At 45.6% G+C, this 27,749-nt stretch overlaps 1 protein-coding gene across 1 annotated transcript in view; it reads left to right on the top strand.

The window, feature by feature from the left end:
- The window catches only part of GASK1A (golgi associated kinase 1A), a 55,559-nt gene that overhangs the window by 6,372 nt on the left and 21,438 nt on the right, over positions 1–27,749 (top strand). The window lies entirely within an intron of this gene.

Raw genomic sequence — 27,749 nt, 5'->3', positions numbered from 1 at the left:
AAAAGAGAAGCGTCAACGCCAGAGACGTGTGGATGTGAGATGAGGGGACTGAGGCTCAGAGACAAAAAGGACTGGCCCCATGGGGGAGCAGGCAAGAGCTCCTCACAGCCTGTGATCCTGGCGCTCAGGGGACGCAGGGCTCTGGGGCTGTAGCGGGCACAGTGTCCTGGGCTGCTTTCAGCAGTGTGTTGCCCTCTGGCAGAGCAGTGATGTTTTCCACTGTCCTGGCCGACGAAGTCTCACTGACACCGTCTCTCTCTGTGCTTCACATGCCAGGTATCAGCCCCGTACTCCTGCTGTGGGAGGCGGGGGCGGGGGCGTTAACAGCAGAGCAAACCCGGCTGATCCAGTGGCTGGCCTTGCCTCCGTCCAGACTGGTTTTGCACCAGTGCTGGGCATTCATTCCCAATGCATCAGGCACTGGTGAATTGTCAAGACATTCTGTCTCTTATATCTCATTTTCCACATTTCCTGGAAAGAGATTGTCCATGTGAATCTACTCCTTCATATACATAAACGAGCAGCATATACCTCCTTCAATAATTTCTACAATCCAGCTAAGTACTTAGGCGGACAGTGTTGTCTATGGCCATCTTCCCATCCGGACTGTAAACTGAGGGCAATAATTTAAAAGCTTTTTAAGATCGCTTTAGTACTTTTAAATGCTTGGTGCCATGCTTGAGGTGGGAAGAGAAGACCCAAATATAGCCAAATCAAATATAGTCAATATCAGAGGGTCATAATTTCAAAAAGCATGGCACCAAGCGTGGTCACTCTTTTCCCCAAAGGAGATGAGCGAATTCCAGCCCCAGGGAAAACGCGATAACCGATGACCACCCAGATGGAAGGAAGCAGGGGAGGGAGGTCAGGTAGGGAGGAGCAAAAGTCTCAAGCTGTGCCCAGGCTGGGGTGGGGCTCTGGGTTGTGTTGTCTGGGATTCTGGACGCACTGGAGGTGGAGGCTGTAGGCAGTGTGAGGGCTCGAGGCTGGGATGGCTAGTGAATGGGCCATTTGGGCGTCCATCCCTGTGCTCTGAGGAAGGTGGGCAGGGCACACACGCTTCTTTCTCTAGGACAGAGTGGCTCTGTTGTCTGTCCATACAGAGTCTCAGTGTGTACCTCCTGGGGGAACTGGACCCCGGCTCAGGGACTGGCTGGCGGCAGGGGTGGCCTCCTAGACAGTCTGAGCACTCCCTGCCGGCCTCCCTGTGCACCAGCCACTGTCTGCAGGGCCCCGGGCCCAGTCAGCTCATGCAGTCAATCACCGAGTTCTGTCTCGCCCTCCTCCCCCTACTACCCTCGCTTCGCCTGGCACTCTAGAGATCCTGTTGCAACTACAAAGACGCTATTGTATTCCTTTTTTTCCCCCAGAACATTCTCTCTTGAAACTCTAGTTAAAATCCCATCATTTCCCTTTGGGGTGGGGGTGCAGATGGCTGACTGGGCAATGCCACTCTGTTTAGTCACTTCACTGAGAGGGGGGAAAGGCTCCTGGCCCTTTGTTCACATGCACTCACCCCCCTTGCAGTGGCGCTCACTCCCAGTGTGGATGGGTTTAAACTGTAATTGTTGCAATAGCTTACTTGATACGGTTTTAAAGCATGAAGGGTTCAAAGGGTGCTTTTCCCCCTCAGATTTTTATTTAAATTCTAGTTGGTTAACATACACTGCAATATTGGTTTCAGGAGTAGAAGTCAGTGATCCATCACTTACATGCAATGCCCAGTGCTCATCACAAGTGCCCTCCTAATACCCATCCCCCATCTAGCCCATCCCCCACCCACCTCCCTCCACCAATCCTCAGTTTGTTCTCTATTGTTAAGTCTCACGGTTGGGATGCCTGGGTGGCTCAGTCAGTTAAGCATCTGATGTCCGCTCAGGTCATGATTTCATGGTTCATGAGTTTGAGTCCCCCTGGTGAGCTTGAGCCCCGCTTCGGGTGAGCTCTGCTTCTCTCTCTCTGCCCCTTGTGGGGTTCTCAATCTCTCTCTCTCTCCCTCTCTCTCTCTCTGCCCCTCTCTCACTTGTGCCCTCTGTTTCTCAAAAAAAAATATATCTCTCAAGGTTTGTTTCCCTTTCTCTTTTCTTCCCCCCTCCCATATGTCCATCTGTTGAGTTTCTTAAATTTCATGTATGAGAGAAATCATATGGTATTTGTCTTTCTCTGACTTATTTCACTTTGCACAATATGCTCTAGTTCCATCCATGTTGTTGCAAATGGCAAGATTTCATTCTTGTTGATGGCTGAGTAATTACATTGTATTTATATATACCACATCTTTATCCATTCATCAGACGATGGACATTTGGGCTCTCTCCATAGCTTGGCTCTTGATAATGCTGCTATAAACATCGGGGTGCAAGTATCCCTTTAAATCTGTATTTTTGTATCCTCAAGAGGTGATTTGTAATCAGAATTAAATTCAAACCCTGCTTACTACCTTGGGCAAGTCACTGGACCTTTAACCTCAGCCTCAGTTTCCCCATGAACATAATACCATCCCCTTGTGAGATTGTGTGTTTGACACTATAATGAGGAAAAAGCATTTCATATCATGGTCATCAGCATATACCAAGTGTGCAATTAATGAGAGCTGTGTCCCTAGACAACAGACAGGGCTGCAGAGGCCTGAGCCTCTACAACTGTTAGTAGGATCCCTCAGTGCCTCAAGGGGAATAGGAGTGGGGAGTAGCCTTGGACCCTAGCTCCAATGCATAAAGGGTTCTAGAATGGGGGGGGGGGGTATATGCTATAAAGGGGATTCCATTATATCAGCCATCCCTACAGTGGTGAACTAGAGAAAGATGGAATCAAGTGGTAGAAGTAAAAGGGTACGTCGTTCGAGGGTTCTTGACCTGGAGTCCATACATAGAATTCAGGGGAGCCCTACACCTGACTGAAGAAAAGTTACATCTTTACTTTTACTAAGGAAACCCCTAACTGAAATGCAGTGTTTCTTTAATAAGGAATGTAGGCACGAACCAGAATAGTGTTAGCAGGACATGCGACCTTGTCACCAGGAGGAATCACGGATATTTTATGTCATGACAGTGGAGACACGGACTTTGAAGCATATTCTTTTCTCCTGACTGCTTTGAAAGTGCACTTGTTACGAGATGTGCTGGTAGATATGTTATTTAATGTATTGATAAAGAAGAACGTGTATTATTATACCATACATTTATTTTTTAGGTGACTGTCCTAACTTTATTTCAGCATATAGTATATTCAATACAATGTATTCAATATAATTGATTGCCTTTGGAACCCTATGTCTTTTATTTTGTACATTTAAAGGAAGCATCCTGAGAAGGATCCATGGCTTCACTAGGTGACTAGAAGCGTCTTTGGTGCTAAAAAGATTCAGAACTCCTGCTTCTGTGTAGGCATTCATCTGTGTGATCTGATCTTGGCAGTGTGCTAACGGCCCCCTTTGCCTAAAAGTATCTTCCCTCAGCCTCTACTCCAGGATCACTTAAAAAATAATTTTCAACAAACTTCTTGTGTGTACTAGGCACTCTCCTGGGTGTCGAAATATAATTTCCTCTCAGTACTAATAACAACATATATTTGCACTGGGCTTTGTGGCTTTCTTATAGATTATCTCATTGAATCCTTAATCCTTCAACTGTTAAGGCTGGTGTCATTAAACCCATTTTAGAGATCGGTAATACAGTAATTTAGAGAACACTGATGCTGAGTAATGGCCAGGTCACACAGTTACCAATAGGAAGGACTTCACGGCGGGCCCTCCAACCACCGATGCGACACTGTTTCCAATCGATTAGCCTGAAAATTTTCACAATTTAGATGTTTCACCTTGATACCTGGTCTTTGGAAATTTTCTGTTAAAAGGAAATATCCTTGGAAATTAGTTCGTTGTGGAGAGTGTTGTGCTGAGAATCTGAGTCCCAGGTATATCGTCTTCAAATATAGGAGAGCCCTGAGGGTGGGCTGGGTGCGGATTTGGGAAGGCCTGGGAGCAGGACCGCCTTGGGGAATGGTGCGTGGGGGCAGGAGACACAGGTGTGTTAGAGCAGGGTGTTGGGGATAAGGAGGGCAGTGCTGAGCGAAGGAGCCCAGACACTGAGGGGGAGCTCTTAAGCCCAACTCGACTCTCTCTGTGTGTTTAGCTTGAGGAGCCTCCAAAACATGGGGGGCCGAGCCCCCGACATCTAAGCAGCATCTCTCCACGAGGACACAGGGAATCCCTGTTTCTGGACCAAGAGCACGTGCAATGGGCAAGCAGAGTGTTTCTTTGTATCGTGAGACTTGCTCCTGTTCTGGAGCACTGAGAGGGTCCTTGAGGCACCCCTGGGCACTTCCTGTTGTCTCTTGCCCCTGCCTATGGCTTTCTGCCTAGTTTGTGAACCCCGGAAAGACAGCAGCTCTCCTGCAGCACCCAGTGTGGATGCAGAGGACGTGCTCAGCAAGTGTTTTACTTGGGTGGTAGCCTCCCATATATCACATTTAAGTCTTTCCAGAGCTGTCCAATATAAATTCTGGAGGTGATGAAAATCCTCTATTCTGTGCTGCCCGTCATGGGAGCCACTACCCACGGTGGCTATCGAGTACCTGAAATGTGACTAGTGTGACCAGGAATGAAGATTTCAAATTTTAATTAATTTAAATGTAAACAGTCACATGTGATCAATGGCTCTTATATTGAGTGGTACAGCTCTGAACCAATAAGTATAAACTGATGTGCAGATAAAACCCAGGCTGCTGGCACAGTGAATGAAGTAAGCTGGGTATAGTGGAAAAAAAATCAATCTGTTTTGTTTTCTCAAGTTTTATTGAGCCACGGTCAAACAAGTGTTTATCTTCTATGAAAGACAATAAAGCTAGTGAGATCCCAAAGGCAAAGGTCTTTCCTCCTCGGTGTTAGGAGACAATAGGGAATGGCGGGGCCTGCAACGAACTATAGAGAGCATGTTGTTGAAAGCGAGCCGTATTCTTCTCCATCTGTGCGAGAACATGGGCCCAAGCTGTGGCCGGAACTTCCTCTTTTCAAGGGAAGCCCCAAATCTGGATTTTTTATGTGAAATATCCTGGTTTTTAAACATTGGTTTGAATTTAGTAAAAATACTTCAGGCCAGGCAAAACCCATCTGTAGGCCAGATTTGGCCCATGGTCCCAGTTTACAGAGTCTCCTCTACGCCTTATCCTGAAGATGTCCATTTGACCTGCTACAACTGGGTTGGATTTAAGACAAGAGTGAGGTGGAGTCTTCCCTTAGTGTCTTTGTGGGCTCAGTTTCCCCTGTCGTCATGGGTTTGGCCAGAGAAGGGAGAAGTGTGTCTGAAAGACCGACTCCCCCCCACCCCCCACCTCTGCCCCTTCTCTGAGGTTGTGTCCTGTCCTCTGAGCAGCCAGGGAGTAGAATACTCTTGAAGGCTGGAATGGGATGGCCTAAGAAAAACTTGATGTATATATTTTTTTTTTTAATTTTTTTTTTCAACGTTTTTTATTTATTTTTGGGACAGAGAGAGACAGAACATGAACAGGGGAGGGGCAGAGAGAGAGGGAGACACAGATTGATGTATATTTTTAAGCAAGAACTCCCGGGCGTCTGGGTGGCTCAGTCAGTTAAGCGTCCAACTTCGGCTCAGGTCATGATCTCACGGTCTGTGGGTTCGAGCCCAGCATCGAGCTCTGTGCTGCCAGCTCAGAGCCTGGAATCTGCTTCGGATTCTGTGTCTCCCTCTGTCTCTGCCCCTCACCCACTCACACTCTGTCTCTCTTGCTCTCAAAAATAAACATTAAAAAAAAAAAAAAAAGAAAGAAATCCCTACTCCTTTCCCACCCCAGCTCCACTCCTGGGCCTGAGAGCAAAATATATGGCAGTTAATACAAGGGCAGCCAGAGAAAATTTCTAACAAATGACAGGGTCTCCAAAATTCCATCTGGCCTGCGGTGTTTCCCACACTGGTGCTCTTGTGAGCTGGAACAAAATGGTAATTCAGTTATGGATACAGAGAGGACTCCTGGGGCCAGCAGGACTGCAAAGGCCCCATCGTATAATCAATGTAGAGACAGCAGAACAAGGGCGAGCAGGGAGGGAGAGGTAAAGGACTATGCTTAACTCCCTCTCAACTCAGGAGTGGGCAGAGGCTTTACACCCCAACCTATAGGGCATGCATTCTCCGTGCAGATTCCAGAAGCCCTACCATGGAGGTAACCCCATGGGTGTTGCTAGAAAATTATGAGACTAGTAATAGTAAGAATGTTAACACTGATCGAACATAGCTTATGTCAGGCTTTGTTTTGAATGCTTTGCCTACAACAGCTCATATAACTCTTGTGGTGCTCAGTGGAGTGTTTTTATTTTTACGAAGTCACATTCTTTTCCCACCAGAATGTCACCATCATAAGGGTAGTGACTTTTGTCTGTTTTCTTCACGGCCTGTCTCTTCTGCCTGGAGGAGTACTTGGCTCAGGAGGTTCTGCTAAATGAGCTAATGAATAGTCCACCTTACAAAGGAGGTACTCTTCTTATTGCCATTATACAGATGAGGAACTTGAGGCCCAAGGTGACAGCAATGACACAGTGGAGCTGGAATCAAAATCCAGGCAGTCTGGCTCCGAGCCCATGTGTTACTAACGGACTGGTGATGGCAGGCCAGCCTGGTAAACGGTTGCCTCCCTCTGGGCCCACAGAGGACACTTGTCAAACAGCTTGGGGACTCGAGAAAGGTTGTGGTGGGCACATTTGTTCTGGGGGCTGGTCCTGCGGTTAGGGGCTGAGTGCGGGTCTCGGGGACCATTTGGATGTGGGCTGCTCAGTCCCTTTCTTAGCCTATGCCTGTGGTCTGGGGCCATCCGTACCGAGCCTGAGGACTTGTGGAGTCCCTGGAGAATGTGCACAAACCCTGAGAGACTGTTTGTCTTTCCGATGACAGATAGGTCACTCTGTCCCTGGAGCAGAGACCTGGCGGCTGCATGTGTTACAACCCTATGTAGAACCGCACATTCCATGCTTCCTTCATATGCTGAGCAGTGAGTCAGAGCTGAGGTTAGAACTTGGGCTAGAATCCTGTTCCCTCAGGGGCAGGGCTGAGGGCCCCTGTGATGGGCAGCTCCGTGAGCCAGGGTTCTTTGCTTGGGGCAGGAGGCACAGAAGTTTTCCTTCTTGTCCAGGGGCGGAGGCCCTCTAAGATCGATAAGAGGGCGGAGGCCCTCTAAGATCGATACCTTAGATGACAACTGCAACCGCCTGTGAGAGGGTCACAGGAATGTAGTTTTGTGTGTGACCCACAGAAGTGTTTCAGATTGAGCAACAACATTGTTTTCCAAAAATACACTCCCTCGGGCTTGTCGTCCATGGGCTGCTCTGACCCTCACCGCACAGACTCTTCCCTCTCTAGCTGAACCTCACGTGACACTGCCCAGGGAAAACTCCTCCCCCTCCTCCCAGCTGACATTTATTGAGCATCTACTAGGAGCCTGAAATCCTTGTATGCATTTGACATTTGTCTCATTGAATTTGCCTAACTGCCCTATAAGGCTGTGTCTTAGGTTGGCTTCTCCCCAAAGCAGACCTTGAGACAAGGATTCCAATGTGAGTAATTTATCTGGAAGACGGCAGTATAAGACAGCAGCAGGTGAGGCTGAGGGGGTGGGGAATGGAGAGTGAGACCAGGAGGCAGCTGATGCAGGTTGCTGGAAGGAGCAGGTTACCACTGTGGGCTGGAGCTTGTTCCTGCTGGGGACTTCAGGGGGACTATGTAGAACAGGCCTCAGAGTCGTTCCTACCTGACAGCTGGAGCAGATGGGAACTTTACCCACCAGTTCCTGTCTGTCATGGGTTGACGGCTGATCCTGGGGGGGTATTAACTTCCTGGTGGGCATATTCCAGCATCCAAAGCAAGCCTGAAGGCAGAGTCAAAGCCGCTTGTGGGAGGGGATATGGGCAAGGCAACGGATAGCACCCACTATAGGTAGGTATGTCTATTTCCCCCATTTTACCGGTGAGAAAATGGCAAGTTCCATATTAGTGGGTCACTACCAGATTATTTTTTAAGAGAAGGGAAAGGAAGAGAAGGAAAGAGAAGGGAGAAAGAAAACATGAGTCATTCCATTGCTTAAGGGTGTCATTTCATGAAGATTTTATTTCAGTTATACACACACACACACACACACACACACACACACACACACACACTTTGGGTCACGCTGTCAAATGTATTTCTGTGCATATTGGTAAAAAAAAAGTTTGAAAGCCAGCGGATAAATGACATAGCTATGGCAGTCAGGACCTGGTAAGAAGCAAAGAAGGTGAGTAACTTGCCCAGGGTCACACAGCAAGTAGGCAGTATTGCTGGGATAACGGAGCCTCTGTGCTGAACTGCTGGGCTGTTACTGATCACTTCTGAAGTCCTTTAAGTGGTCCTGGTCATCTCCTGGTTGTTCATCTCTGTGAGAGGGCGCTGGCTGTGAGCACAATTCTGTAGAAGGAATGCCTAGAAGACTCAAAATTTCAGGAGTTGGTTGGATGAAGGACCAGCTGTGGACTGTCCTGGGGACCTGAACCCCAGAATGAGAAGAGGCTGTAGGAGAAGAGGTGGGGATGGGAGAGGGAAGGGGGAGGGGAGGGGAGGGGCAGAAGAGGTGGGGGGGGAGGGGGAGGAGGGGCAGTGCCAGCAGGACAGGCATGGTTCTGAAACCAGTCCTCCTGAGAGAGGTAATGGCTGCTGCATGGCATCTAGAGGTTGGACCTGTAGGGAGTTCTTCAGCCCAGTCTGTCCTTTGACGTGGTCCATTCTTCACAGGATAATAATAATGGCAGCTACCATCTTTTGAACTGTTGCTGTGTCCCTATGATTTCTTTATGAGTTTTAGACACATTAGCTCATTAAACACCCTCGTCAATCCTGGGAGATAGGTGCCATTGTCTCTACTGTTGTAGAAACAAGTGAAGAGCTAGGACACCCTGGCCTTCTCCCCCAGCTGGGCCTGAGGGCTAATGTGCTACGCATGGCTCTGTAGGGTGACTCCTACTGATGGCTCTTCCTCTCTACTGGTTCACCACCCCCTCCCCATGACTTTTGTGCCAACCTGGGGGTTTCTGGTGCAAATTCACCTGATACCAGCTCTCTGGCCATGACTGGCCCTGATTTGGTCTCTGTGGCCATTGATGATGCCCAGATTTTCGGGAGGGGGACTCTACCGTCATTGTCAGCTTTCTTAGGACATGAACTCAGGGAAAAACCTGTGGTTTCTTACTGGGTCCTGACTGCCACAACTATGTCATTGAACGCATTGGCTTTCAGACTTTTCTTTTACTGATGTGCTTAGCAATATATTTTGCATTGCGACTCCACATGTGTGTATACGTATAACTCATAGGTTTTTTGAAATGATACTTATCCCTGTGAGATACATTAACTCATGTTTTCTTTCTCTCTTTTCTCTTTTATTCCTTTCCTTTCCTTAAAAACAAAATCTGATAGTGACCCAGACACTACATGGATTTCAGCCCACAAGGTGACAGTCTATTGAACTCCCCCCTCATTTTAATATGGCCATTCCCCCCTTCTTGAGCTTGGGTTAGTTTCCCAGGAATGAGGCCAATTTTGGAGGCAATGTGCCTGTTGTTGCATTTTCAAATCACTGTGCCACCCTGCTGACATCTACTCTGCATTCTGGACGGAGCTGGTGCACACTAATGCTTCTCCACGGGCCAGTGCCCCCCACCTGCAGCCAACCCCAGGGTGAAGGTGGTCAGGAGCCCCTGACCTGGACCAGCTGTCAGGGCCAAGGCCACCTCCCTGCTGTTCCATCTGGGGTAGGGTAGGAGGTGGTCCTTTGAGTCTTCTAGGCTGCCTCCACCAACTGCCTACCCTGACAGAGACAGATTCCCAAGGTGGGCATCTGTCTTAGATGCCCTTAGTCTTCTTAGAACTGGGCTGCCCAGGGACTTCTGCAGTGGGAAGACATCTTAAGGGAGGCCATATGGCCAATCTCTACAGCAGACAGTGTGGAGGTTGTATTAATTTCCTCTTGCTCCTGTCTCAAATTACCACAAACTTGGCAGCTTAACACAGCGTCCATTTGTTCTCTTACAGTTCTGGTCAGAAGTCTGAAATCAGTGTCACTGGGCTCAAGTCAAGGTGTCGGTGGGGCTGCTTCCTTCTGGAGGCTTTAGGGGAGAAGCCGTTTCCAGCTTCGCTTAGCCACTGCATTTTTTGGCTTGTGGCCCCTTCCCCTACCTTCAGATAGCATCACTCCTATCTGCTTCACTCATCACATTGCCTTCTTTTCTGTAGTGAGATCTACCTCTGCCTCCCTCTTGTAAAGACACTTGCCGTTCTATTTAGGGCCCACCAAGTAATCCAGGATAATCTCTCCATCTCAGGATCCTTAATTCAATCACACCTGCAAAGCCCCTTTTTCTTTCTTTCTTTTTCTTCAAAGTCCCCCTTTTCAACACAAACTCTGCAGTTTCAAGGGATTAGGTCCTGGATATCTTAGGAGGCCATTACCACGTTTACCACAGTAGTCATCCAACCTCCACTTTGAGGACCGTGAGTTACTCTCTGTCATCAGCTGGCCCAGTCCTGCACGGTCGGGCTAGGGCTCTGTGCTCCTGAGGGTCAAGTGAGACCAATGTGACCTTCAGATGCTTTCCCACTCCCATCTACCAAAGCAAGGCAAATCAATAGTTACTCGTTATTTAACAAATAAATGCTGTGTTCTACTACTTCCAGAGTTAGGATTATAGCTCTTTAATTAAGTTCCTTTTCGGGTCTGTGGAAATACAGGGAGCTGCAGAATCTCAGAAGTGGAAATAATTTAGAGCTTGTATAATCCAGGGGTTTCAAACTGGTGGCCCCTGGGCCAAATCAACTAGATTCTCCAGGTTTGGCCTTTGATGCTAAAGAGGGAGGTGAAGGAGCCTAGGAAATCTCTCAAGACAGAAGCTATGCATACAAGTGCATGAATTTCCACATAATTCTATTTTGCATGTCAGAAAGTGAACTTTGGTCCGACCATTTGCATCTCTTCTGTAACACAATGAATTTCTGAGAGCTAGGGAGGCTTTCCTGCTAGCTCTGACACTCCCAGGTAAGTGGATAAGCTTCACACAGGTCCTCAGGAATGCAAATAGGAAAAACACATTAATACTTGGTAAACACTGCCCTTCTTAACATTTGTTGTTTTACAGTGCTACTCCCATGAGATTAACTGTATAATCATCCAACAGATGTCTGGGGTTATAGACAATTTAGTTTTAGTTGTATTGGGGGGCAAAATGGGGCATAGAGGACACTGAAGACTACTTTCTCTTGGTTTCATAGTTTTACTTTTTAAAGTCTTCTTCTGGACCCATTTCCTGAACTGAATATTACTTTTTTTTGAAGACAGGGAAATTTCCATTCTTTTGGACCCCACAGCACCACGGTGCACCAGTAGAGGTACCCAGTAGATGCCTGTCACAGGAGACAAATGGAGTTTAGCCTACATTTTCCTGCCTGGGAGAGCTCTCTCCTTGGCTCTTTATCCCCCTTTCCACCTCTGCCCCTCCCCTGCCCGCCAGATACACCATTCCAGATGCCCCAGTGTTGGGAACGCCCAGCACTGGATATTCACGTTGACAGAACTCTGTCTGACCAGAGCTCTGGCATTGTGGGACCAGTCCAGAAAGCCTGTCCTGGGTCAGATGCAGAGAGAAGTTGTACTTCATGACACAGGAGAGGAGCAGAACCTTTCCAGTGTCTCTTCTTGGTGGAACTTGGTGGGGATACACAGTCCAGGATAAGAGATCATTCCTTCTAACACTCGATGCAACTCATGAGGTCACATCAAGCCCGAAATGGGTTTGGCCCCACCAGACCAGGGCAGGAGGCCAGAACAGAGGAAAAGGAGCCAGATGTTACGAAATACTGCTCTGCGCTCGGAGGGCTCACATAGCCCTTAGCAAGTATATGGGCAGGGATACAGTGGTTGTTTATTTATTTATGAACACAAAGCTGCAGATGGGGAAACATTGATCGACCCGATCCCTTTCACAAGAGAAGAACTGAGATTCAAGTTGCAGGAGGCGAGGGGTTGGTGGTGGTGGATAGCTACTGACTTCCAGGAACACCTACTTTTGCCAAGAGCCTCAGTGAGAAATTAGAGAAGGTGAGGAAGGTAGGGGCGAAGGTGGGAACAGGTGGGCCTCTGGGGGTGTAATTAGACCATGGGCACTGGGGACCTTTGGGGCAATCATACATGTGCTTTAAATTTTGTGTGACAAAGAGAGGGCAGTCAAACTTGCTTTGGAGAAAGAATTTCTGAGAGCTGGGGAGGCTTCCGCACCTTGGGTCCTCTTACCCTGGAGGCTACAGGGATCAGGCCTGCTGCCTCTCCCCTCAGCCACCCTCTCTCCCACCTGAATTGTTTCCTGCCGCTCTCGATGCAGCTCCCTGTCCTGTTTTTTTCATGTTACACACACCTTCCTTTCCGTTTTGGATTCTTTTTACTACTGGAAACTTTGCTGATTAGAAATCTGGCGTTAATTATTGCTAATCTCCTTCCAAATGTTAATGGAACGAGGTAGGTCTGTGTTCAAACTTTCCTCTCCCAGAATCCCCTGTAGATGGTCTGGTGTGTGTCTCAAGGCTGAGTGTGCTACAAGAATTTCCCAACTTGAGACAAAACACTCAACATCTGTTCTAATGTTGAAGGAAAAACTGATGTGTATTAGTTTCCTTCTTAAGGGATTTTCAAGGGTAATTTTGATCAAGACTTAATTTTTGCCTAATTTGCTCTATTAGAACCTAACTTTCCTGGAAATTGGAATGCCACCCTATTACAAATTGTATGCTTGCCTTTGTGTTTGGATTTACAGTTGTGTTGATCTAAGTGATACGGTGCTGTTTATCCTTTAGTGTAGCATTTCTCTAACACTGTAGACTCCTGGGGTTCCAAGGATCTATGCCTCAGTTCAGATCTGTGCTGTTCAGGATTGTAGCCACCAGACACATATTGAAATGTGGCTGGTCTGAACTGTGATGTGCAGTATGTGTGAAATACACATTGGGTTTCAAAGACGTATTACGAAAAATGTAAAACATCTCAATTTTATATTGATACAATGTTGAAATGATAATATTGCGGATGTATTTGGCTAAGTAAAAAATATTATTAAAGTCAATATCACCTGGCTCTTTCCCCTTTTTATTTAGTTATTAAAAAAATTTTTTTTAATGTTTATTTTTGAGAGAGAGAGAGAGAGAGAGAGAGAGAGAGAGACAGAGCAAGTAGGGCAGGGGCAGAGAGAGGGAGACACAGAATCCAAAGCAGGCCCCAGGCTCTGAGGTGTCAGCACAGAGCCCGACGCGGGGCTCAAACTCATGAGCCCAGCCAGAAGATCATGACCTGAGATGAAGTCGGAGGCTTAACTGCCTGAGCTACCCAGGTGTCCCTCCCCTTTTTAAAATGTGGCTACTAGAAAATTTAAAATTCCATATGCAGTTAGCATTATATTCTTATTAGACAGTGCTGAATTGAATAAACACTGGCTCATAGCAGAATCTCATTCTTCAGTTCTTCCATTATTTTCGTTTTGAGAGAGAGGACAAGAGTACGTGAGCGGGGAAGTGGGGCAGAGGGAGAGGGAGAGAGAGAGAATGTTAAGCAGTCTCCATGTTCAGTGTGGAGCCTAACACAGGGCTGGAACTCACTATGGTGAGATCATGACCTGAACTGAAATCAAGAGTCAGATGCTTAACCGCCCCAGTTCTCATATTCTTAATAGTCAAAACCAGCAATTCCCAATCTCTTGTTTCCTGACCTTGTTTCCCCTGATCTTCATTTCTGAACATTTGAGGACTATAGGTGTTCATTAGACTCTGATTTTCTCATTCAAATGTACCTGTTCTCTGATTCATTTATTTCTGACAAGAGTCTCTAGATTGTTGACCTCAATCTTGGTGATTCGCCTGATTTACACAAGAAAATATTTATTTTATTTGGTCCCATATCCCCTTCAAATCACCTTCAGTACACTGGGGGGTAAGTATGCATTTTTGAAAAATAACAGATGAGCGTAGTCAAACTCAGATTATTCCTTGCCAGAGTCATTTTTTGTATGAAGAAACAGACTATTTCTAGATTAGAGGTCTCCAGGGCAGGGCTTATGCGCCTCAGGGATACACTAGATAATTCACTGGATTACAGTATAAAAAATATTAAAACTTCTGTTTACATTTGTTTTACCTGATCCTTTTCTAATTTTTCAGTTCTTGTTCATGTTTTACAATGAACATATTCATTTAGCACTACCTGCTTAGAGTTTGTAAATATTGGGTAAACTAATGTGGGAAGTATTAGAGGGATGTGCTCAAAATGTTTACTAGTAAGTGTTTATCATCAAAAGGTTTTGAGACTACTGGTCCAAAGGAGGTAATTTCCCCCCTAGTGTACATTGAATCCCACCACTGTGTTAGTGACTCTTTTGAATATATGCAATTCATTCATTCATTCCTTCCTTCCTTCATTCATTCATTCATTCTTGAGGATCTACTAGGCAGCTGTTGCTTTGGTCCCGTAATTTACTTGACTTCTGGGAGCCTGGATTCTGAATCTGTTGTTTTCCTACCGGCCTCATGGCTGGCAGAAGTTTTGGTAGGCCTTGAGGTGTTTGGGGGTGAAAGAATGAGTGACGGAGGCCTTTTTTCCTGGGCTTGCCAAGATGGTCTTTTAGTGCTTAGCATATCTTCACCGAGGACTAATGTGTGCCATTTCTAAATTTAACATTCTTCTCTTTACTTTTTTTGTAAGTTGTGTTTTCTGGGGCCCTTCTCCGTTTCAGTTCTTTTCCTAGCTGAGAACCATCACTTGTTGCAACTTATTTGGTCTTCATTCCCATCCCAAGCACAAGCTGTTGTTATTCGTGCAACCAGGGGGTTTCTGTCACATCACAAGGTGATTGCATCCCTGAAGTTATGTTATGGAAGCTAAGCAGCAGAACTGGCCAGACATTCATGGAATCATTTGCCTGGGGCGAACTAGATTTAAATCCGAGCCTCACAAGAACTTCAAGTCACCTCCAAGTAACCTTCAGTCCCCATCTCAGCCATAAACCCCCCAAGGTCAAATATCTATGGTGCCTTTACCTGTTCAAAATGCTTTTCTTCAAAGGTGCCAAGGAGAGCATTTACCTGGGCAGGTTAAGGAAGGGTGGGAGGAGATAAAAAGAGATTTTCATTTTTAAGAAGGACTTTTCTCCGTGCTTAAGAACCCACTGTGTAGACCACCATTTACAAGACTAAGCTGGCTTCTTGGACTTCACATCCACCGAACTGCTGCAAATAAAGACTGTGTGAAGCCAAAGGACGTTGTTGAAAGGGGCACAAAACCCCAGGTTCCTTTGCCATGCTTATCCCCTCCCTAAACTCACCTCTATCTCCCAGGGCTTCCTTCATCATTGTGTGGTAGAGTGAAAAAGTACGTGGGTTTTGGGAAAAATTCAAATCCTGTCTGCCACTGACTGGCTTTGTGACCTTGAGCAAGGTCCTTCTCTAAATCTTTCTCTACCGTTCTGTACAATTTCTATAATTGTAAAAATCATCACATTAGTACATACACTGTGGGGAGTAGCTATTATTAATCGAATCTGCTGTATTCACCTCTCAAGTCAGATATGCTCAATTTCCTGGCTATAGTCTTTTATTTTTTTACTTGAGATATAGCTGACATACAATGTTATGTTAGTTTCAGGTGCACACCATTGTGCCTCAACAAGTCTATCCCTTATGCTCGCCGCAAGTGTATTCTTAGCTACACTCCTAAGAAAGCTTGAGCTGGAAGAAATGTGGGCACCACCTGGTTCTGGAAGGAGCAGGAGGCTTAGAACCTGTCTGGTTTTGAGATTAAGCCATAGACCTAATTTAAGGAAAACAAATTTTTTATTATTTTTACATTTATTTTAGAGAGAGAGAAAGAGTGCCAAGCAGGGGTAGAGGGAGAGAAAGAGAGAATCCCAAGCAGACTCCACCCTCAGCACAGAGCTCGACTCAGGGCTCGATTCCATGACCCTGGGATCATGACCTGAGCTGAAATCGAGAGTCAGATACTTAGCCAACTGAGTCACCCAGGTGCCCTGAGAATAAGAAATTATTAGAGAACTGCTTCTGATGTTCCCTCTCAAGTATGCACAGATCTGAGTGGGTCAAATGGTGGCATTCTCTCACTGATATTCTTTTATTTAATGAAGTAGGACATGAGATAAAGTTATTTTCACTTTGAAAGAAAAGTAAACGTAGCCTGGACATGTTTTTATTTTCCCTCAGTTTTCCCCATTGCGAAAAGGCTGCCCTCTACCCTTGATCTCACACAAGCCTTATTTCACAGATGAACTGAGCAGTCTCAAAGGGGTGAGCCTCCTTCGAACGCAGGGCCTGCCCCAGGGACCCAAAGGCAGTCTTTTACGATCCGGGCTGGAGCAGAGGCTTTAGGTGGCAGCCTCTTCCCAGGGTGGCACAGTGATTAGGTCAGTGGCTCTGGAGCCAGACTGCCTGGGTTCATGTCCTGCTGCTGTCCTTGCTGGCACTGTGACCTTTGGGTCACCCTGATTCTCTATGCCTTGTTTTCCTCACCTGTAAAATGGGACAGTAATACTAATACCTATCTTATAAGACTGGCATACAGATTAAATGAGTTAAGAGAAGTAAAGTTCCTCACACAGGCCCAGGCACACAGTGAACACTGAATAAATGTTAGTCATCATTGCTTTTTTTTTTTTTTTCTTTTTCCTGGAAATTGGCTGGGCCAAAAATTACAGGGGCAAAAGTGCTTTCTTGCCTTGAAGTTGCTGATGTGGAAGGAAAATCACAACTCTCCAATGAGGCTGAGCAAGGGGGCCTGGCTAGGTGGTGGCTTAGGAGACAGGCAACCTGGGCTTCTGCCCACAGTGGTACAAAGAGCTCCAGGCCCCCAGGACCTAGCAGATCTTACTGGGAGAGGGACGCTGTGTGCCTAGAAGTTCTAATGGGCTGTGCCTGTCGCCTTTGCCCCCAGAGGCTTATGCCAGATCAATTTCCCCCGCCTGGAGCCTGACTCTGGGTTCAGCCAAGGAAAGCAGAATTTGACCAGGTCTAGCATGCAGTATGACTCACAGGACTGACATGTGGTTTTAATCCGGCCCTCTGAAAATATGCTTATGTATTCCCTTTCACTCTACTCATGGTTTTGTTATGAAAATTATTCAACTGTTCTTTTAAAAATGGAACAGAAACTCCAAATTCAAAATCTCTGCCAGTCTTAACTCAGAGCCTGAGTGATGATGAATCAGTGATCAGCCAGTAGGGATCGTTTCGTTTAGAAGAGAGCAGAGGTCGGGGGGCAGAATGGAGGGGTCTTTCACACCTTTAATAATGATTCCGGAACCAGGGCCAAACATGAGTTTTATTAAATGTGTGCATGGGTGCGTGTGCACACACACGCACATGCACACACACACACACACACACACACACAATCACATGGCTTCCCTCTGCCTGTTCTCCCACCAAGAAACACTTTACAAATACTTTGTAATTTTATCTGTTTTGATGGAGAGAGGAACCTGTGACCTCTGTCTTCTCTCCACCTCTCCTGCTCAGCATGTTATTCCATCACCCGTGGCAGTTGAGTGGAGGACCAGGGTTTTGTCGTCCTTTTCTGACATCTGGGAGTTGAGAAAAGATGGCTTTGCCTCTGTCTCTGTCAGTTGGTTCCCGTGCAGCAGCCGGTGGGAATCACAGTTGTTAAACACAGGGGGACGTCAGGGTTCAGAGCGGGGAATTCTGGGAAGTGGTCTGGGGTAGAGAGGGCTAGGGCCCAAAAGTAAATCCTGACAGGATTTTCTCAAAGTAGAACATTCCTTTCTCTGTGACCCTTTAGAAATGAGAAAAAGTCTCCTGCTGGCTGTTACAGTACAAACCGTAATCGAGTCCTTTCCTCTAGTGTCCTTGTTTCTGAAATTGACTCTGTGCAAAGACCGCCAGTTTGTACTGGACTTCTTCAAAAAAGTCCTTCTCAAAAGGTCTCTCCGGTTTCCATTTCACAGAAGGCTCCCTCAATGCCATCTGCCCATCTTATGGAATAAACTTGTTCCTGGGATGTGTTTGTGACCAGGGTGTACTGTCGTTATCTTCATCACAGCCTGAGTCCATCTGTAGTGAAAGCACTACGCCCTTATTAGTCAAGGGAAAGGCACTGCGCTTCATTACTAAACTGCCTTGCTGTTATCTGACCAGAGGCACACATGGAGCCCAACAGAAACCACCAAAAAATCTGTATTAGTTAAGTTTTGCTGTGATAATGCTGCATGACGAACAACCTTACAATCTCAATGGCTTACGATATACACCTACAGCTTGGTTCAAGGTCTATGTGTAGTTTAGGCCCAGTGGGTATGGCTGGTTTAGCTCCAGGCGGGGGATGGGGTTCATCTGGGGCCTATGCCTCTCATACTGGAGGACAAGTTTGCAAGGAGGAAGGTCAAACCACACAAGCACATTCGAAGCATCTATTAGGATGTGGCATATGTGATGTCCACTAAGCAAGTCATGTGGCCAAAGTCAAAGACAGTGGGTGGGGAGGTATATTCTCTTTTCAGTGAAACCATGGCAAGGTGAGGAAGAAGGAAGAATAGTGAAGAAATACACCAATATCACTGCCTTTCATGTTGAAGGGCTATCTTCCACCCTCTATGGAGGCAGTGCTAGGGAGTTTGGGGGTGGCTCCTGTCCCCAGCACAGCACTTTCCTGTGGCCTGGGTTCTTTTCTACTCTCCTGGCTTTCAGTGGCCTGGGCTCTTTTCTACTCTCCTGGCTTCCCTTCCCACAGTTGCTGTGGAACCCAAACCCCACTCTTGTCAAAATCTCAGTCTTTTCCTTTTAGTCCCTCCACATATTTCCTTTCTGGCTCCTACCCTTTCTCTCCTCACCTTCCAACATGTTTTTTTTTTTTTTAATGTTTATTTATTTTTGAGAGAGAGAGAGACAGAGAGTGAGTGGGGGAGGAGCAGAGAGAGAGGGAGACACAGAATCCAAAGCAGGGTCCAGGCTCTGAGCTGTCAGCACAGAGCCTGATGTGGGGCTCGAACCCATGAACTGTGAGATCATGACCTTAGCCGAAGTTGGACGCTTAACTGACTGAGTCACCCAGGTGCCCCTTCCAACGTGTTTTTAAGCCAAGCAATTCCTTCCTGTTCCATCCTTGATATCTTTGGATGGACAAGACCTTTCCCATTGCCAAGGTGGTCTCCTCTTAACTTACATTTGTAGTTTTATGATGAAAGAGTTTCTCTTTCAGCCTCTGCCTTGAACTGTGCTCCCAAATATCCCATTTTTTACTCTGACATTACAATATGCCAAGTGCAGGAAAAGGGATGGGTATATTTTTCAGATCCCAGAAAGGTAAAGGGTGTTCAGAGAGTGGAGGGAGAAACATCGATCCCACTACTCATTTAAATGTACTAAGCTGGGGCACCTGGGTGGCTCAGTTGGTTGAGCATCTGACTTCAACTCAGGTCATGATCTCACCGTTCATAGGTTTGAGCCCCACGTCAGGCTCTGCGCTGACAGCTCAGAGCCTAGAGCCTACTTCAGATTCTATGTCTCCCTCTCTCTCTACCCTTTCCCGCTTGTGTTCTCTCTCTCTCAAAAATAAATAAATAAACATTTTTAAAAAATAAATTTAAAAAATAAATGTACCAGGGGCGCCTGTGTGGCTGTCAGTTAAGCGTCTGACTTCAGCTCAGGTCATGATCTCATGGTTTGAGAGTTCGAGCCCCACGTCGGGCTCTGTGCTGACAGCTGGAGCCTGCAGCCTGCTTCAGATTCTGTGTCTCCCCCTCTCTCTACCCCTCCCACTCTCATGCTGTGTCTCTCTCTGTCTCTCAATAATAAATAAACGTTAAAAAAATAAATAAATAAAAATAAATGTACCAAAGCCCTTTACATATTTTGACTCATTTCTTTCTCATGGCCATCCTTGGAGAGAGGAATTATCTCATTCTCTGACATTTTGTGACTGAGGAAACAGGGCAGAGAGGTTGTATAACTTGCCCATTGTCACACAGCTCAAAAGGGCAGAAACTGATTTAGAACTCAGCTGTGTTTTCCCCAAATCCTCCTGTTTAGCTACCCCCTTTTTTCAGTCCTCTTCCTCTGCAACTGTGAGTGGACATGACTGCCAGGCCAGCGGGCATCTTCTCCAAGGAATAAAGAGTGAGGAATGGAGGTTTGCGGAGGGGAAGAGAAATAGAGCAGCTGTAGAAATAGACAGTGAAGGTCACACCATTCCTCCTTCCAGGCCGCCAGCATCACTGCAGAACAGAAAAGATGGTGTGTGTGTGTTTCGGATGGGGAGCTTGGGGGTGGGCTCAGCTGGCAAGTATGTAGCAAGGGCATCCGTCGATTGGGTCCCATCAGCAGACTTTCTAGTATATCTTGCTTCATTCCCCTTTCCCCTTCTCTACCGTACTCTTTGTTATTCAGCTGGATATTTCTCTTCACAGAAAGTTTTTTCAGTTTGATCAAAGCTGCTTTTCTTTTCCCAAAGCTTTACTTGGGTGGCCCTGTGGGGACATCTGCTCATGGCCGTTTTGAACTTTCTCTGTGCACAACCGCACAATTGCCAACTTTCCCCAGGTTGTCGGAAGCCAAGTAAGGCCGAAAAGAGGATCAAAACAGTCTGCCTTCTTCAAACATTTTTTAAAAGATGATTTATTTTTCTCTAGCGGCATCCAAAAGTTTAAGAATACAGATTATGAATCCAACATGAAAACATATTTTTCTTTTTAGAAGAGAAAAAAAAACCCAGACTTCTTTTTCTCTGCCCATTTCTCTCTTTAGTTTTAATTAAAAATATTGGTATTCTTGCCAATTGTGGGACCCTGGGCAAATGTTAGCACTCTGGATCTTTCTGTTTTCTCAGCTGTAAATTAGGAATGAAATGATTCCCATGTCCCTCATCTGCATGAGGATTAAAGGAGATAATAACTGATACACGATGAAAAGTTAGTATCAGTAAGAAGTGGGACCCAATGGCTTCATTTCTTGGTGTCTCCTCTATAGAAATCCTCATAGTTTCCCCAGAGCTGTATGTCCTGTGTGGTCGGTGCAGCACTGTTTGGCTCTAATAAAAATTGGGAATGATCTAAATATTCTCCCTGTGGAGGAACGATTAAAGAAATTATGGCATCTTCTCCCTGTGAACTATTATGCAGCAAGTTAAGTAACTCTATATAGACAGATACAGAAAAAGCTTCAGGACATATTGTTATGTCAACAGGCAAGTTGTGGAACGGTCTTGTCTTTTATGCTCAAAATAATTATCACATATGGTGGACGAAAAAATAATCTCCCAAAAGACATCCATATCTTAATCCCTGGAACCTGTGACTGTTACCTTATTTGGAAAAAAAGACTCTCTGCATATCTCAGTTAAGCATCTTGAGATGGGGAGCCTATCCTGGAGCCTATTATCCAAGCAGGCCCCCAGTGACATCGCATGTGTTCTTTTAAGAGGGAGGCAAAGAGAGATCTGATACACACAGAAAAGGAGGAGCACAATGGCCACAAATCAGAGTGATGGCGCATCAGTCAGGCTGAAGAATGCCAGCGGCCTCCAGAAGCTGGACGAGTTCTCCCCTAGAGCCTCCACAGGGAGCATGGCTCTGGCACCTGGATTTCACCTTCATAAAACTGATACTGAACACATTTCTGTGTTTGAAGCCATCAAGTCTGTGGATGTTGATTATGGCAGTCACAGGAAGTTAATACACCGTGACATATGTGCACGTTTCGATGCAAAGAAAAGAAACAGACCTGGGAAGATGGTACATCCAGATTGTTGACTGCGGCTCCCCTCTGGGGAGGTGAAAAGATGTTCACATTTTGTTTGATTGTCTTAATATTACTTGGGTTTTTCACAGTGTTTATTTATGCATGTATTGTGTGTGTGTGTGTGTGTGTGTGTGTGTGTGTGTCTTTTAAATAGTAATAAAGACCAAATTAAAATATATCTAATCAGGACAAAATTTAGAATCTCACGTCAAAAGGATTATCAGATGAAGACATCTTAGGGGGTGACAAGAATCATTTGTTTTATGGAAAAAAGGCTCATTTCCACTGGAGACATCCTGTGGAACCACGTAGAATGCCTCTCAGAATTGTCCCTCTGAATGATGGAGACTGAGCATTTATCCACTGACTTTTGTCCCATTTGGGCTGAGGGTTGTCACCAAAGGCCTTAACTTCCCCTGTGCCTCCCTGAGAGCAGGCAAGAACATCGAGAGTGAATCAGGCACTTGAGGTGGGAAGCTGGCAGTGTGCAAGGGGATTGTCCACTGTAGGGGGCAGCTGGAATCAGTCATCAGTCGGCCAAGAGGACCATAACATGGGGCACAAAAGCATCTTCCATAGAGAGAAAGCTCCTGGAGCCCCAAGCAGGGAAGAACCCCGGAACTGGAGGAGCCCTTCTCACCAGCAGGCATGCAGTGCCCTAGGCCAGGGAACGGTGTTTGTCCCTCTCTGAAAACCCCTCTTGTCTGAGGGCCCATTTCATACAGAGCTTCCTGTGTGGCAGGCACTGTGATAGTCCCAAGACACAACAGCACATGAGCCAATGTCTCACTTGTGTGGATCAGTAGACTTTAAATGATCAAATATAGTAAAGAATGAAAGGGTGTGCTCAGGGAGGAGCAGCATATTATGGGAGCACATAGCTAAGGCATCCAGCCCATTGAGAGGCCTCTGTGGAAGGCTTCCCAGGGAGGTAGTGTCTGAACTGAGACCTAAATAATGAGAATGGAGGGAGAGGAGTGTTCCAGGCAATGGAACAGCATGGGTAAAGTGTAGATAGAGAGGGTCTGGCACTGTCTAGGAAATGAAAGACATTCAGTGTGGCTCAACCACTCCAGGCACTTAGACCTTCTCCAAAGAGGCTTTGAAGGATGTGACCCAGTGTGTGGAGAGTGGATTGCAGAGGAGCAGAGCTGGAGGGAGAGACCAATTAAGTATCCTAGTAAAGAAGAGGGTGTCTGGGCCTAGGGAGACAGAGTGGCCATTGAGAACTGAACTGATTCAAGAGATGTTTAGGAGGGAACATTTGTAGGACTTGGATATAGGAGGCAGAGGCAAGGGTGGAGTGGAGATCAGGGCCACATTTCTGGCTTGGATATCTGGGTGGATGGTGCTACCTTTCAGCAGGTTGGAAACTGAAGGAGGGACATGTTTAGAGGTGGGGGAGATGGTGAGTAAATTATATAAAGCAGAGAACTTCTGGTTGACCTAGTGATCCCTTCCCCTCTCTCTGACTCCTAGAAATCTGTGAGAGGTGGGCCACCTCTCTTCCTGTTCCACGGCACTCTTTAAGGGTGGTGTCTTGGGGGTGCTAAGTGGTCAGCATACCTGCAGGAGGCATTCAGTTTCCACAAAGCTAGTGAATAGATCTTGTGAAAATGTACAGAGGGAGCAAAACTCTTGGACTTCCCAGAGCTGTCTGGGTACTGTGGCTCCTGACCATAGACATTGGAAAAAGTTGATTGTTCTGTGGCCTGCCCTAGTCACTGCATTCTGTTAGGGCATGTTCCTTTCTTCTTAAAAATGTGCCACCAAGGCCTGTTACTATGAACGTGGCTGCATAAACTGCATGCTTGCCACTGTCTCCTGGAAACCATCTGAAAGCAACAAAGAGAATGGAAGACAAAATGAAAATTCCTTTTAAGGCTAACTCAGGAGACACCAGAATCCTTGGGAGCTGTGTAAAAAAGCGGTCAATTTCATGCAGAGCGGTGTTGGGAGACGTGAGAGAGGGGAGGAGAGAGCCCAGGGGTGGCAGATCCCAGAAAGCACCTATACAAATATAGCTGTGAAGCAAGGTCTCTATCTCGTCTTGTCTGCAAAAGAGGCTGTGAAGATGAGGGTGACTGTGGTTGCCCAGCAGTTCCACCTGGACCATTAAGATGAGAGAGGCAGAGGAGAGGACACACGAAGAACCATGCTCACAAGGCTGATTTGCAGGAAGCAGCCTGGCCGCGATTTCAGATTCACCTCAGGCCCGTCTATAGGAACCTCTTTCGATGGACTCATCCAACTTCTAAGAAGAGTTTGGCATCCATACGGAGACACTGTAAGGAAAAAAGGAAACAATGAACAGCAAAGTTTATGAACAGATGAAGGTCAGTCACCCTGAAACAGGTGAAAATTTCGAGCAATCGCTTCACTATGAATTTGTAAAGCTCAATGAAAAAAAAATCCTCTCTGAAGGAACACTACAAAAGAGAAATGCAAGAACTCAAGAAAAAAATGGTAAGATAGCAGGAAGAGGTGAAATATGATCTGGGAAGAAATGGGGAAAACTAGAAATTAACTGGAATAAAGTAGAAATTAGAAAGTACTCAAGGAAGGGGCGCCTGGGTGGCTCAGTTGGTTGGGCGTCCGACTTCGGCTCAGGTCATGGTCTCGTGGTACGTGAGTTCGAGCCCCGCATCAGGCTCTGTGCTGACAGCTCGGAGCCTGGAGCCTGCTTCGGATTCTGTGTCTCCCTCTCTCTCTGCTCCTCCCCTGCTCGTGCTCTGTCTGTCTCTCTCTCTCTCTCCTTCAAAAATAAATAAAAACATTAAAAAAAAAGAGAGAAAGTACCCGAGGAGAAAACATAATAAGCCAGACAGAATATAGACATGAGAAACATGAGCAAACTGAAATGAAAATAGTTAGAAAGGATTAGAGAGAAAAGATGGAAGGATCCACAAGACAGACAACGGAGATCCAACATATATGTAATTAAAGATCCTGGCAAAAAAAATAAAAATAAAATAGTGGAATGGAAATCATACTTCAAACTTAGTCTAAGAAAACTTTGATGAAAAAAACTATTTAAATCTACCTTTTCTAACAAAGTGTATCACACCAAGAAAAACGGACCCAGGAAAGTCAACACCAAGATATATTCTAGTTACATCATTGGACCTCAAAGAAAACAAAAGATCACCTCACACCTGTCAGAATGGCTCTTGTCAAAAAGACAAGAGATAACAAATGCTGGGAGGATGTGGAGAAGAGGGAACCCTTCTGCACTGGTGATGGGATTGTAAATTGGTGCAACCACTGTGGAGAACAGAATGGAGGCTCCTCAAAAAGCCAAAAAAAAAATGGAACTATCAGACAATCCAGGCATCTCACTTGTGTGTATATACCTGAAGGAAATGAAATCAGTGTCTTGAAGAGATATCTCCACTTCTATGCGCATTGCAGCATTATTCAGAATAATCAAGATAAGGAAACAACCTAAGTGTCCACTGACAGATGAACGGATAAAGAAAAAAAAATATATATATAATATATATTATGTTTATATATTTTATATATTATATATTACACACACACACACACACACACACATATATATATATATATATATATATACACACCACACACACATACACACACACACAACACAATATTATTCAGCCATAAAAAAAGAAGGAAATCCTGCCATTTGTGACAACATGGGTGGACCATGAGCATTATGCTAAGTGAAATAGACCAGACAGAGAAAGACAAATACTGTATGGTATTTGTATGTGGAACCTAAAAATAAAATGTCAAACTCATAGAAACAGAGTGGAATGATGGTTGCCAGGGCTGGGAGAGGGAGGAAATGGGGAGATGTTGGTCAAAGAATATAGAGACTTTCAGTTATAAGGTGGCTGAGTTCTGAGGACCTAATGTACAGCAGGTGACTGTAGTTAAGAATACCATATTGTACACTTCAGATTTGCGGAGAGTAGATCTTAAGCATTCTCAACACACGCACACAAAGGTAACTATGTGAGGTGACAGGTGTGCTAAATAACTTGGCTGTGGTGATCATTTCATAATGTATATGTATATCAAAGTATACACTTTAAATATATACAGTTTTATTTGTTAATTATACTTCAGTAAAGCTGGAAAAAATGTAGAGAAAAAGAAAATTCTTATGGCAACTAGGCAGGGTATAACATCCATCTATTCAGTGGAGCAGGACCCACAAGCCATTCAGAGAAACTGTGACAAAATATTTTATTTCTAGTCAAGATTTCTTTCAGGTATGAATGCTATAGAAAAACGATTTTGAACATGAAGGAACTCAGAGAATTTTGTTCACATGCGCACTGCTTAAGAAAATTATGGAGTTTTGGCTTCAGCTAACCAAGAAATAATGAAAAACTAGGGCAAAGGGGAAGGGAGCATGCAAAGAATGTATTTCACTGAAGAGCTAAGACCTGAACACATATGAGTATTGGACTAGTGGGATAGAAGGTACAAGTTTTATATTCTAACAATTTAAAAATAATACAAATATACAAATTTGGAAGGGGGAATCCAAGAAAAGATGGCAGAAAGAAAAAAATATGCTGTTTATTAATAACAGCTGAGAACCAAGGGATATCATTTAAAGCTGCCAGATGTAGTAGAAATGTAAGAAATTACATTGTACAAAGACAAACATCAAAATAGATAATGCAAGTGATTAATATTGAATAACAACAGAGTGGTAGGGGACAGAGGAGAGGGCAGGTACTAATTTTATGATTGTTCATACTAGGGATTCAGAGCTACTGTTCAAAGAGGTAGATGATTAAGGGCAAACGATCATCAAGGTGTATACCACAAAACAAAAGTAAAGGTAACTGAAAACCTACTGAAAGAATTCCAAATTAGAAGTACAAAGATATGCCATAAAAATTTATGACAAAACAAAGACTAAACATGCACAGCATATCAAGTAACATAAATGGACCAAACCTACCTGGTGAAAGAACACAGAGCTATTTTGGTGGAAGTGTGTGTGTATGGATGCATGTATGTGTCTGTGTATATATGTGTACATATGTGGGGGTGGGGAGATACAGAGCACACAAAGTCCTCTCCTCAACCTTTAGCCTATGGTAGACCATGAAGAGGAGAGAGATTCCAGATGGACTCCAGGTTTTGATAGCCCACATTTATGAGGAAGATCTTCTCTAGGCTTTGTCTCCCTGCCCTGTGTCCCTTGACTGGAGTGGAGAGAAATCAGAAACCTGCTTTCATCTGATTTCCCCACTGCGATTAAGCCTCCTGGTCCCCACCCTGTCGTGCCTCAAGCAGGGTGTTCAGCCTTGGGGCTGCATGGTCCTGGGACATAGACCTACCTGCTGGCTCACAGCAGTGTAGGTACCTTGGAGAAGAGGGGTGGGGCCTGAGAACTTCCCTTTCTGACAAGTTCCCAGGGATACTGATGCTACTGGCCCAGGAACAATGTGTTTAAAAATCACTGTCCCAGGGGTGCCTGGGTGACTCAGTCGGTTAAGCATCCAACTCTAGATTTCAGTTCAGGTCATGATCTCACATCCCATGAGTTTGAGCCCCGCATCAGGCTTCATGCTGACAGTGCAGAGCCTGCTTCGGATTCTCTCTCCCTCTCTCTCTCTTCTTCCCCTGCCCCCACCATGAAAATAAGTAGATAAACTGGAAAAAAAATCACTGCCCAGAGTGTGTCCGTGCCCACACATGTGGAGCAGTTGCTACCACGTCGGTGTGCCAAGAAAGGCCAGGGCATCCGACTTCCTTTTGAGCAGGTGGTGCAGGCAGAAGTGCCTAGGCAAGGACTTAGTCACATGGTTACACCTGGCTGCAGGAGAGGCTGGGCAATGGCGCCTGTAGTGGGGCAGTCTGTGCCCTAAAAAGGGAAAAGGGAAAAAGCTTGCTTGTGGGAGACGATTAGAGGTTTACGGAGTGGGTCCT

Source organism: Panthera uncia, chromosome C2 (assembly GCF_023721935.1).
Source record: "Panthera uncia isolate 11264 chromosome C2, Puncia_PCG_1.0, whole genome shotgun sequence".
In the NCBI taxonomy this organism is placed as follows: Eukaryota; Metazoa; Chordata; class Mammalia; order Carnivora; family Felidae; genus Panthera; species Panthera uncia.
The sequence above is the reverse complement of the archived record's forward strand: the minus strand, read 5'-3'. Positions and strand labels throughout refer to the sequence as shown.